Consider the following 13,972-nt stretch of genomic DNA (forward strand, 5'->3'; position numbering starts at 1 on the left):
GACTGGACTATAAAAGTGAGGGGCAAACACACCCCAAAGCATCTCTCCCTCTCCATTTCTTTCTTTTACTTAAGACAACAAAAGAAACAGCCTTTGGGAGCAGATTCTGACTTGAGAATTTGGTCAGCAATGTTACTGGGAACATGTGGTAAGGGATTTTACCTTGAACCAAGTCTAGTTTGTTACGTTTTAGTACTAGGAAGCGTTTTATCTTTATTTCTTTTGTAACTATTTCTGACTTTAATGCCTTATACTTGTACTCAGAGTCTCTCTTTGTAGTTAAATAAGCTTGTATTATTATTTGATTAAAACTAACAGTGTTCTGAATTGTTTGGGTCACTCCATTTAAAGTAGCAAACTGTTGTATATTGTTCCCTTACAGGGGCAATGGACCTAAAACATCTGGAGTGTCCAAGAGAGGGCTGGACAGTGCAGAACACATTTTGGGGGGAAATTCAGGACTAGGAGTACATTGGGGCACCCTGCAAGAAGCCAGAGTATAGCTGGCATGCTGGTGGGATCAGAGTCACTGGACCAGGGCTGTGGCTATACACAGACACTCACAGTGTGACCTGAATGCTGGTAGGCTGATTATGAGTGACCCAAGATGGAAGCTACAACAGCAAAGAATTGGGAGGCACCCCAGGTTGCAGGGCAGGGGTGACAACCCCTCATTGACCTGGATTTCACCCCAAAATGTCATAAGTGGTGTAGTTGGCAGGATTTATACACAGCTTGCAATTGTAACTGAGATTTACACTTTTGAAACTATTACACCAGTGCTTAATGAGTCGCCAAAAAAACAGTTAGTTTGTTGTTTTCTGTTTGGTTATTTCAGGTAGGAGAAATAAAAATAATAAAACATAAATATGAGCACCAGTGAAGAAGCTGTAAAGCCAGTGCTGGCCAGGCTGGAGAAAGGACAGAAAGACAGAGCGTGAACACCAAAAAGGCAAGCTGAGATTAAAGCCAAGGAGATGGAGGCAAAAAAGCGGCAGCAGGAAGAAGCACATGGGCAGAGAGAGGAGAAAGAAGCAGCTGCTCACCAATGAGCCGAAAGCCAAAGCAGCACAGGGTTTTTTGTTTGTTTGTTTTTAAAGTATGAATCATACTGGAAGTTCCCACACTGAAACTTTAAGCAAGTGGGGTTGTACAGATAGCTGCTGGTTCTCCATGTTTTGCAAATCTGACTGTTCCTGCTCAAATCCTCCCAATAGCAGTTCTGCTTTTATGCTGATTCCATGACCATCTCACTCAGTCTTTGCAGGCTGGACAATCAGAGAGAAACTTATGCTCCCAGCCGACAGCTTCCTTATTTATATGCTTTGCAGAGCACCTCCAACAGCCTGGGAAGGGAGATTAAAAGAAAGGCAGGTATTTGAGTAAAATATAAAATGGTTTGTCCTGCTAGGAATTTACTGGCCTCCTATGTCTCTGTGCCTTACAAGGCAGGGCTATTTAGGCCAGACCTATGGTCTCGAGAGGCCAAGCGCACACCTGAGAGAGTGGGGTACTGTGTGGTCACACACTCTGGCTGATTCTTCCGGGAAATGGGCTGTTAATCAGTATTACTGCTTCACCTGTATTTGTCATGCAGTGAACTGATACTTCCTAATTATTCCCTTTACTAGGCAAACCCAGCTGATTCATGATTCTTTTAGAAAAGAGAACTTGTCTGGTGTGTACTGCAGTGTCATGAATCATGGGCTTTGCTGCTTCCAGCTATATTTATCATGGGAGAATGTGTTCAAAGGAAATTGTGAGTCAGCTTGTTTAAACATCATGGCTTTGACTTCTGCTCCCCGGATTGTTTCTTGAAAGGTTTCATGTTTTGCAGATGCAGCTCCTCTAATTTTTCTGTGATCGAGCTGTGAACTCACGAGTCAGCTCTCACAAATACTGCCAAAAACCAGAGACATTTTGCTGAATGTTCAGAGAAGTCTCTATTCCATCACCTCTTTCCCCATCATGCCCTGTTACAGGAATACAGCTCAAATGAGCATACTGTAAGCAAGAAAGCAAATGACATGGGAGGGTATTGTCTATGGCATAAGGGGAATGGGAGGCCAGGTTAGCACGACTAACTGAGGGAATCTGTTGTAAGGTAGAAGGGACTAGAAGAGAGAGAGAGTCAAATGAGGAAATAAGATTTGGTGGATTGAGGCAGGATACCTGGAGAGGGGAGAGCGCACATGGGTTATGGAGAGAGAGAATAAAGGAGGAAACACTTGAGCATGTGCTTAAGCCCATCCTTAGTGAAGCTTGATTTCAGGCATGTGCCTAAAGTCTCATTGCTCTTAAATGAGACTAAGCACATAACTAAAATTAAACAGTATGTTACTGAATCACAGCCAGAAGAGCACCTGGGGTCTGGATGGAAGGATAGAGGGTAAGAGCATGTGGGCCTAAAAACAAAGGGCCCAGGAAAGAGACAGCATTTTCATTACAAATCCCTATTGCCGGGGCTTTCAAAAGGAGTTTTTTTTTTTAATCATTTGGCCAGCACATCCATGCCTCAGTTTGAAATGGATTGGTTTAGTCATTTTTTTGGCATGTAAAAGGCCAAACTCCCCCTCACCCTTTATAGAAGAAAAGATCATTGTTAATAGCTTCAGTTAGTGCATTTTTTCTCCTCCTTTTAGCAAACTGCTAGGGGGTGGGAGTGGGGAAGACTAGCTGTGACTTAAAAAAAAGACAGGCGTTTAATATCGAATGTGGACTAATGCCCTTTGCTATTTGAAATGGTGCTTATCTCTTTATATAGCTGAGCTAGAAAGGGCACAATAATTCAAATAGCTACCGTCCAGCAAACACTATAGATTTCATTGAGATAACTTACTTTAGTGTCTATAGAATCAGGATCTCAACGTATAAAAAAGTTGCCTGTATTATATGGAATAGCTACTTTTTCTAAAGCTATTGTTATATCAATGGCATCTGGCTCCCTGAAGCCCTGGGTGTGAAATGCTTCTATTTATTTCAAATAATTTCATTGACCCCTCCAAGTCTGTTCCCCTGGAGCCATTGAAGTTTTATGCCTTTACAAAGGCATCGCTGTCTTTAAAAATCTTTCACTTTTACTGCTGTTATTCTAATTGTTTCCAGCTTCATCTGTAGATTAAATGACCAAATGAAAGAACAACCATTTCAGATCTCTAACATTCAAAAGGGAATAGGAGACTGCCTGGCAAATTTTGCTCCTGTCTCGGTCTTGCTCCTAGAAGGTCTTGACTCAGTATTTTATTGTCCAGGCAACATGGCACTTCTGTTGATGCCAGTGGGAGAGCAGATGATCCAAACTGGCTGGGGAAATGAGCATCCAAATTTGCCCTATAGTTGAATCAAGGTACTATGATTAGTCTTTCAGGTTGATGTAGGGCTTATAAACGTTATTAATGGGACTCAGGGTTTCCCCACTATATAATTTGTCTTTGATTTAAGTGGGTTCTTTCTCCCTGTTTAATATTTGTTAATTGTATTACCATAGGACCCCAACTGAGATCAGGGCCCCCCATCATGCTAGGCACTGTATAAACACATAGTGGGAGGTAGTTTCTGCTCCCCCACCCCCCAAAGAGCTTACCATTTCCTTTTACCATGTGGAAGAAGAAACAGAGATGGGAATTGACTTACCCCAGGTAACAGAGCAAATCAGTGGTCCAGCCAGGAACAGATCCCAAATCTCCTGATTCCCAGCCCCAGATTGTCTCACCTCTTTGTATTTTTGAGTGAATGTGAATTGGGAGTCATCTGAAAAACTGGAACTCTGTTCCAGAGTTGCAGGGCCCTCAAGGTCGGCCAGTTTTAGGGAGTGATATTTGAAACAATTATGAGTGGAATTCTAATTGTTTCACCTGTGAAACTTGCACAACAAATCCTCTAGACAAAGGATATACATCTCCATCCAAATTCCAGTTTCAGTTATACCACTGAAATGAAATCTAAAAAGTCACACAATTTAATTCAAAGTGACTCTGAATGTCAACAGCATAAAGCAGAATTTAGCCTATACTATATACATTCACATACAAACACTCAAACTCTTTCATATGGATGTGATCATCAGCTGGTAGCTACAAGTCAGAAGTCAACCTATCAACTTCGGAACCTCTGAAAGATCTATCACTAGTCTCCTTCATTAGGTATGTGCTTGCTAAGTATGCTTTAAAAGCACTTATTAAACTTTAGGCATATTCTCATAAATTACAAGTGGGCTTTTAATTGTGGGGTTTCTGCACTTCTCAGGATTGGACCCTCCAATTTCTACCAGATCATAAATCAAGAAAATTTAGAAAAAAGATTTTGAAACAATTTGCAAATAATCCTGGTTGAACTTGTTTTCTATAGGAGATAAATCCAGACTAAACTGAACTAAATTACAATCCCAGTCACACTGAGAATTAAATCACATTAAAAAGAACCTCTGAAGCACTGTACCTTGGACAGCATTCCTGCCACCACAATGTAAACATGGCTGACCTAGTCAGTGAGGACCTACTTCAGAACAGGTTTTAAATGAAAACTGTCATGCCCAGTCCACAGCTCAAAGATATTTAACCTATGTTTTAAAGTGGTTCTATTGACACATTGTAATTGTCAATGAGATGGGACCTAAGTGTCCCCATTACCCATAAACTTGGGGGCATGTCATATTCTAAGATTTGAGCCAAGATTTACAAATGGAAGTAACATGCATTTCTCATTCAGAGATAATATGCCAAACATATTTTCAAATGTGCTACACATGTGCATGGACTCTACTATCTAAAAGGGGTCACTTTCTTATATCTCTGGGATATCACACATCTGAACTGTCCATTCATATATGATATGTATAAAAAGAGTTCATACACAGTATGTATATTTTTATTTAATGAGTCAAATCCAACATTAATAATAATGGACAAACTTAAAAAGGTTTTGAGAAGGCATTGGACAGTTCACTTGTTTCTCTGAACTATCCAAACTTCTGTGTCAGCAAAGGTGATCTGTTCTCACCAGAACATATTTTCTCATGAGATTTCCAGTTCTTTCTGTCAGGACAGAAATAGTTCAGTCTTTCTTGTAGAATTTCAGCACTTCTACTTCCCGTCCTAGACAGAACCAGGAATTGAAGAAGGGTATACAAATTCAATCTAATGGCAGTAAGATAACTTCAAGCGTCTTTGGGGCAAAGGTTCATTTCTTATTTTATCCATTCCAGTTTTCATCCTGTTTTCTAATTAGGAGTCAACAACAGCGGTACCAACTCTTGCAACGCTGTGAGACTTGCAGTAATATTTGGTGCTTTTCTTAAAGTCCTTGACCACTGATACTGAGACCTCAGGAGCCAAATTAGCGATCAACATTATCCAAAAGAGCCACCATAATGTGATTAATTCATAGTTTCATTTACTTTTGTATATATTCATATATAAACAGTCTGACAGGGGAAATATTTAGTATATGTATATATATTATTCTCACAGCAAAATGACTGACCAAGTATTATAATTTTGTCAACTGCAGTTGGTTAATAATGTAATAAAAGCATCCTGATTGGTTAGTAACTTAGACTGATTAATAATTAAAATCACACTGTGTTTTAATTTCATGTGCTGCAAAGAGCCGCAGGAGACACATTAAAGAGCCACTTGCAACTAGCGAGCCTCCGTCTGAGTATCACTGCTTTAGGCCTTGGCATACGAATACACCATAATCTCATATTCTATTAAAAAAAAGTTTCTAGTCTTTGGAGATAAGTTTACAAATGCACTCTTAAAGTTTAAAAAAACAGAATAAAATAAAAATAATAGATTTGAAATTCTTTTAAGATCTCGTGATTATTAGACCAATCTCATGGTTTTTGGGAACGTGATTTTTGAATGCTTGGGGTTGGCAATACTGCAAACATTAATGAGATGTTCCTTAATCCTGCCACTTATGCCTGATACTTCACAGGGATGGATGATACTGAACAGTCTCTAAAAAGACTTAATTAATCAGAGATTGCAATCAATCTGTGCTTTAGAAGGTTTAATATTAAGATTCAGTTTAACTAAGCACCCAAAAGCCTAGATGTTTATCAAGACCCTCAGCTGCATTGTCAGACTGTATTTCCAAAACTGATATAAAACTCACATGATTTCCATAACACTAGAAACGATTCTTAATAGAGCCTTACGCAAAAATGGAATAACTTCAGGATCTTAGAATTAAGCATGAAGCTTGTCTGTGCAGGAGACAGGTTTTTCTCAAGGGCTGAATGAACTCCCTCACACAAACTAATAGCCAGCACAAATCTCTCCAGCTTCCTTTCCAAATGCAACGTGCAGTTCTTTGACCTTGTCTTTGCTAATATGATGCACAATGTACATCTAATACTATACTTATTTTTTAAAAAATTAACACAATTCTATCCCGGTGGAGAGGAAGAGGGAAAGAAAGATCTTCATGTCAAAGATGCCAGTCACCGCACATAATATATTTCTGGAAGGTGTTTGGATACTCTGATGTAGAGGGCTATGCAAGAACCTACGTATAATAGCACAAATTATCATCTTCTTTCCTTACCCTATCAACACTCCCTATCATTTATCATCTACTTTTGGACAGGTCATTGTATTTGTTCTGCGAGACACCCCGCACACTTGTGGGCACTACCTAAATAATACTTTTGCCTCCTATGACAGACAGCTTCACTCTGTACTTCCTCGTTCTAAGCTGAAAAATAATAGAGAAAAGCTGACCCAAATAATGCAGCGCCTTCCAAAAGGTTCATTTTGGAGGTAGACACAGGCAAAGATGTGGATTGTGCTGAAGTGAGTTATGTATTATGGTGCCCGAGCAAACATGTTATTTGTTTATATAGAACCCTAAATGTGCATGGCCGTTAGGGAGGCAGTGTTACCCAGTGGCTAGAGCAGTGGACTGGGATATGAGACTCTCTTTGTGGCTCTGCCACTGGCCTCCTGGATGACCTTGGACAAATTACTTCCCCTCTCTGTGACTCAGGTTCCCCCTCAGTAAAATAGGGTTAATGAAACTCACCTTTGTAAAGAAGAGTTCACATACTACCTGTACTAATAGGAGGCTTAGCCAGGCTCTCTCAGGCAGAAGCAGCTCCATCCCACTCCCTGTCATGCTGCCAGGGAGAGTGGCTAAACATGCCCAGGGAGCTGCGCAGGGAGCGAGGACAGAGAGCCCCGTTTCCAATAGGTGACATGGGGGCAGCGAGAGCGCTGCGGCCTTGGGCTGGGTGCGTGGCAGTAGAGATACTTGGGGCAGTCACGTGTCCTCCCCGTTAGCTTGTGCCCCACCAGTTTGGGGAGGTACTAGTCATCTATGGGTGCAGGGTCTGTACCTAGTCATTGATCCCTCCGGGCCATCCAGTTCCCCACACCCAGCACTTCTCTGCCTTTTATAGGCTTGCCGAAAGAATGACACCCCTCCTATTCTGGAAAGGGGAAATCTATAATATGAATAAAATCCTCCATTTGTATAGTCAAACTTCTGCAATGATTGCCTCACATTCCCCATGATTCAAGACCAAAATTCAGACCAACAGTCTCACTCATGGATGGCAGTTCAAGGGAGCAAGGAATAAGAATACAAAATAGTGACTCATTCATTTTTTGTGCTAGTGTATTGTGAGCCCATATAAAATGCACAAGCACTTTAAAAACATGCCTCAGACCAATAGCCAGCCTGTGACACTAGCTCAGTTATATTAATTTGCTGATGTTTTTAACAATTTATAATAGTGCAGGCTGTGCAATTGTCTATATTGTAACAGCTACCCCCACTCATTTAAAATGAAAATCACTTTTCCTGTTTTTAACCAAGCACATTTGCTATGTGAGAGATGTACCATTGTTCCACACTATGCCAAGTATATCTGGGATACTGATTGGGTTAAGTAGACAGTGCAGTGGACTGTCACGGCCCCTCACAGGACCTGAGCTGAAACAATTTTTGGTGGGCAGAGGCTGCAGGTTTTCTAATAGTTGGCTACAGTGGAAGAGTGGGGGAGGAGAGCGCTGTGTGTGAAGCTGGCTTTAAGTCTGGGCCAAAGTTACAAAGGTATTACAGTGCCTAAGGATGCAGATAAGTGCCTAGTGGAATTCACAAAGGTGCCTAAGCAGGTTAGGCTCCTAACTCACTCCCAGTCAATTGGGATACAAACAGACAGACACACACAAAGTTCAGTGGCCATGTCTGAAGATGTTGGCCCTAACTATTAATATCTGCCTCCACAATGAATTGCAGATATAAAAAATGTGTGGGCGAAATAGTGCCAGCTAAAACAGAGACTCTCATTGGAAGCCATTAAGCCTACTCTTTGTATTGTGATCTCCCGTTATATGTTTCTGAAGAATTATATTATACATTTATGACTCTCTTATTTAGTGGGTTAAGGACAGGAATGAGATGGATGCATATTATTAGTGTGACATATGCCAATTTCCTGCAATATCTTTGAAAGGCTTTATGGTATTAAGCTTATGTATTATTGTGGGCTGGGATATTATGTAGATTCTTTCTGAGAGAGATGGGATAAATATTACAACCCCATGCTTTGGGTGTATTGTTTTAACTGAATGGTTGAGGTCTGATTGTGTTCTATTCCATGGGGGAGGGCTACCACAGCGCCACTAGGAACTAAAGACAGTGGGTGATGATTAAGGCAAATCAGCCAGGTTGTAATTCCCCAGAAAGGTACCACCTCCTGGGGAGGCTTGCATGAATTTTTAAATGTAGAACATAGGTTGTTTTTAGGCACTCTCAGTGTCTATGACAGTGGTAAAGAATCATGGAAAGAGTCACTTTCTTCTAATACCTATCACGGACATTTATTAGAACGAGGATAATAATGGTAGCTAGCATCTCAGTTTCTGCTCAACATTCGCTATCTTAAAAAAAAAAAAAAAAAAAAAAGTAAAACCCCACAGGAAATGTACCCTTGCCTTGGTCCTGCTCACTTGTGTCAATTTAAAATAAAATCTTTACATACATTTTGGGTTCAGTTTTTCAAAGCACTCAACATTGACCCACTGTTGCTCCCATGAAAGTTTACCTTTGACTTCGATGGGAGCAGAGTTAGGCCAGTGTTGAGTGCTTTTGAAAGTCCCCACCTTTACTCCTCAGTTTAAGCATGGTTCCTAAACATAGTAAAATTGTATGTATGGCCAGCTTCTCGGGGCAGGTGAAGGATGGGTTCATTAGCGGAGAGGGAAAGTTGATGTGGAAGTCTGGCATTAGAGCTGCTGGAAAACAATTTCATTTTGTAAAAACTTTCAACGTTTCTAAGTTTGTTTTTGTTCTGCACTGGAACAAAACCAAAACCTTGCTCACATTGTCACAAAACAGAATCAGTGGCATTGGAACAATTTTTATAGTGGAGGGGGGGGGGGTCCTGAAAGCCATTGAACTGTAAATCATCTATATGATGGAAACCACTTCAAGCTAGGAGGTGCTGCTGCACCCTCAGCACCCCTAGTTCCAGCATCCCAGAACAGAATTGTATAACCCCATCTATTTCTGAATCAAAAAGGTCAGGTTTCCAATTTGGCTCACTCTCACTTTAAGTGACCGGACTGGAGAGTTGACTCTGGACCTCAGGAAACTTCCTGTTAAAATAGCCATCAAAAACTGATAGGTCTTTGCAAAGTTTGGCTTCAGCAAAACAGCATATTTAAAGGGGGCGGGGGGAACCACCAGTCAAAAATGTTCTGATCAGCTGCATTTGGCAGGTTGGGTATTCAAGCCTTCTCAAAAAGATGTGGTGGATGGGCTTAGCAGCTGGGAAGGGAACTAGGAGGGTTACCAGATAGCAACTGAAAAAACGGGACAGGGGGTGGGGGGTGCCTATATAAGAAAAAGTCCCAAAAACCGGGACTGTCCCTTTAAAAACGGGACATCAGGTCACCCTAGGGACTAGATGTGGTCCCTCTGTGAGAGAGATGGTAGGTCTTTGGCAACTGGGAAGGAGTGGTATTTGTGGTTGTTTTCTATGTGGGCTGCAGAACCTATCACTTTATAGAGACTTTTGCCTAAAATGTATCGATACCCAAGGATACCTAAGACCCTAAATTGTGATAGCGGTAAGTAAGGACAGTGCTGGTAAGGTCTGGCATTTTTATACCTAAACAATATGCAACACAGGCTAGCTACTACTCCCGTTATTTGTTCATTTTATGGTAATCTGCAGTGGTTTGAATAGTTACAATTCAAAGCGAACCATGCTGTGGGCTGTGAGTACATAAGGGAGAGGAGGGTATTTGTTCTCATTCGATAGCTCTGCCAGACAGATTTGTGGAATGTGATCAATTTTCACTTGCAAATATTCAAACAGGTGAATGGCAAGTGAGCAAAATAAGTTAAGAACCTGCCCCCGGACAGTCTCTCCCCCCCCCCCAAAAGCACTTATTTTGCCCCCCCTCCCCACCGGGAGTTGTGTTGGTGAAAATTCAAGATCCACTGTCATTTTTGTCATCTGTAAATATATCTTTTCTACATAGCTCCGAAGTCTATAAGTCTAATTCATCTAGTTTTGAAATACCTAGGGTAGGCTTAAATAAAAATCCTAAGTTTGAACATCAAACGCTGGGGATATTCAGATCCACATCTGCACTTCATGTCTGTCCTTCATCCTTATAATGGATTATAAATACCCTAGATATAAGAGTTCAGATCCTGCTCTAAACTTTGTGGCTCTTCTACACTGTCTGTGCTTTGTGTGGACACATACGTGTTGTGTCATACAAAAGAACAACTTGAAGCATTTACAGACAAAGGGTTTTTTATTTTATTTTAATTTAATTTAATTTTATTTTATTATTAAAGAGATGACTGATTAGAATCTCCCCTTTGAATTCATTCATTATATTTACGTGGGAACATCAACGTTCTTTATAATTAGAACAAGATGAAAAAAACTGGGATATTTAAAAAACAACCACAAGTTTGAAATGTTACATAGCTCAGCAGATTTGCAATGTGATTAAAAATAATTGGTGGAGAGACAAGGTGCCAAACATACTTAAAAGTAACCAGGTACTTGATAGCTAAATCAAAGTGGTGGAGGAGTTCTATTGTTCTATTATATGCAGCACTAGATGAAGGAAATCTTAATTTCAGCAGCATTTTAGAGTCAGTTTCTTTGGCAAGGGTGAAAGAATTTGGTGGCAGGTTTTAATGAAGCCTAAGGCTTTCCAAAGCAGTAACCCGTCTGACTGTCTCCCGAGTTCTGCGTATAGAGACCTAGGAGCTGTAGAATTCTGAGAACCTGCGCTTCTCATGTTTCACAGCTTCCTTGCCAATAAATCATTCATTGGACATGCCACTTATTTAGCCATTTCAGCAGAACAGCATGCACAGTGCTGCAGTAGTAGGAAAACAAGCACATCAAAATGCAACCCTGAATGCATCTTGTTCCGAGCTGTTCTGTTAAAATGTTTAACAAGAGTTAAAATAGCTCTATTCAAACTGGAACACAGGACTTTGCCTTCTAGGCACAACTGAGCCCTTCGCTATACTTGTATTGTCTCTCCACTGCTAGGTCAGGCTCTACATCACTGCTCTAATTTGCATGGCTGTAAATAGACTTTCCAGTTGAACCGGTATCTGCAGCACTAGCAAGAAAACAGCTGAGTGCCTCCTAGGGTGAATCAGCAGAGGCTGAGGCAGGAGATTCACTGAAACTGCAAGGGATTATGTAAGGGCTGGGGGAACTCAAAGATCCAGAGGTTTGGCTAGGCTAATGCAAGACTTTGGGATGCCTATCTGCATGTGCCTGTTCCTACAGTCCTACTTGTGTGTTTTTTTGTGGGGGGAGGGGGGACTTTTTGTAAAAGAGTCAGGATTAGGATTCCTTCCTTCTGTTAAGAACAGCATGTAAAGAGTCTAGAACACCATCACGTTTATTGGTCCTACAAAACCCAGGAACAATGCTGAATATTCTTGAGCGCCATCTACTGGCACTTTATTAGTTTTGTACATATTTACAGCATGTCTGCTTCATAGAGCTCTTTCCTAACAACTCAAGACTCCAAACCTGCACCCCTATTATCCCTCTGTGACGGGTTGGATCACAGAAACCCCCTTGGGAGCTGCCACCCGATGTGCAAAGACTACCCCTGCTTCTGTTTTCCCTGCCAGCTCAGGACTCCAGCACCCTGTCTTGCTGAGCCAGACACTCCTGTTTGGCTCCAGACACAGATCCAGGGTCTGAATCACTTGTCCCAAAGCTGCAAGTTTACCTGAAAACAGCTCACAGTAGAGTGCTTGTCTTTAGCACTCAGATGCCCAACTCCCAGTGGGGTCTAAACCCAGATAAATCCGTTTTACCCTGCATAAAGCTTATGCAGGGCAAACTCATAAATTGTTCGCCCTCTATAACACTGATAGAGAGATATGGACAGTTGTTTGCTCCCTCAGGTATTAATACATACTCCGAGTAAATTACTAAATAAAAAGTGATTTTATTAAATACAGACAGTAGGATTTAAGTGGTTCAAAGTAGTAACAGACAGAACAAAGTAAGTCACCAAGCAAAATAAAATAAAATGCGCAAATCTATGCCTAATCAAACTAAATACAGATAATCTCACCCTCAGAGATGCTTCAGTAAGTTTTTCCTCAGACTGGACATCTTCCAGGCCTGGGCACAATTCTTTCCCCTGGTACAGCCCTTGTTGCAGCTCAGGTGGTAGCTAGGGGATTTTTCATGATGGCTCCTCACTCTCTCTGTTCTCTTCCCCCCTTTATATATCTTTTGCATAAGGCGGGAACTCTTTGTCTCTCTGGTTTTCCACCCCCCCTCACTGGAAAAGCACCAGGTTAAAGATGGATTCCAGTTCAGGTGACATGATCACATGTCCCTGCAAGACTTCATTACTCACTTGCCAGCACACACATATACAGGAAGACTCACAGGTAACTACAGCCATCTGCAGACAATGGGAGTCATCAAGATTCCAAACCATCATTAATGGTCCACACTTTACACAATTACAATAGGCCCTCAGAGTTACATTTTATATTTCTAGTTTTAGATACAAGAGTGGTACATTTATACAAATCAGATGATCATACTCAGTAGATTATAAGCTTTGTAATGATACCTTACAAGAGACCTTTTGCATGAGGCATATCCCAGTTACTTACATTCACTTATTACCGTATTTTCTCTAAAACTATCCCAGTTACATTATATTGACTTATCATCAAGTTTTTATAAAACCATATAGACTGCACAACGTCACACCCTCCATACCAGCTTGGTTCCTAAGCCCATGAGGTGACCTCTTTCTTCTTCACTGCACCCCAGCAGGCTCCCTCTGAACTTCCCAGATATTTCATTCCCCCCCCCCCCCCAACTCCCTCACACATCACCTCATCTTTAGACGTGGTGGCCAAACATGCTGGGTATGGACAATTTCTCTGTCTGGCCCCCCATTGCTTCCCTATTATACAATATCCCAGCCCTTTAAGGATGGCGATGGGAAAGTTCCAGAGAGGGCAAGCATTATTGAAATCTTACACCTTTTGGAGCTTCCCTAATGAAAGGGGCACAAGCTTTTTGGGACAGCCACAGACATCAATTGCACACACACAATGCCACAGAAAATAAAATAAAAAGGCATAACAGCAGGGGAAGAGTGGGGGGATGCAGCGGTTCTCAAACTTCACTGCATCGCGAACTCCTTACAACAAAAATTACTACTCACCTCCAGGAGGGGGGACCGAAGTCTGAGCCCACAAGCCCCATCACCCGGGGAGGGGGAGAAGGGGAGAGAAGGGAATGGGCAAAGTCCAAAGACTTGAGCCCCACTGCCCAGGGCTGAAGTCCTTGGGTTTCACCTTCAGCCCTGGGCCCCAACCAGTCTAACACCAGCCATGGCAACCCAATTAAAATAGGATTGTGACCTACTTTGGGGTCCCGAGCCACAGTTTGAGAACTGCTGTGCTAGAGAAAAAGATGATCTTGTTG

The sequence above is a fragment of the Chrysemys picta genome, chromosome 6 (assembly GCF_011386835.1).
Source record: "Chrysemys picta bellii isolate R12L10 chromosome 6, ASM1138683v2, whole genome shotgun sequence".
In the NCBI taxonomy this organism is placed as follows: Eukaryota; Metazoa; Chordata; order Testudines; family Emydidae; genus Chrysemys; species Chrysemys picta.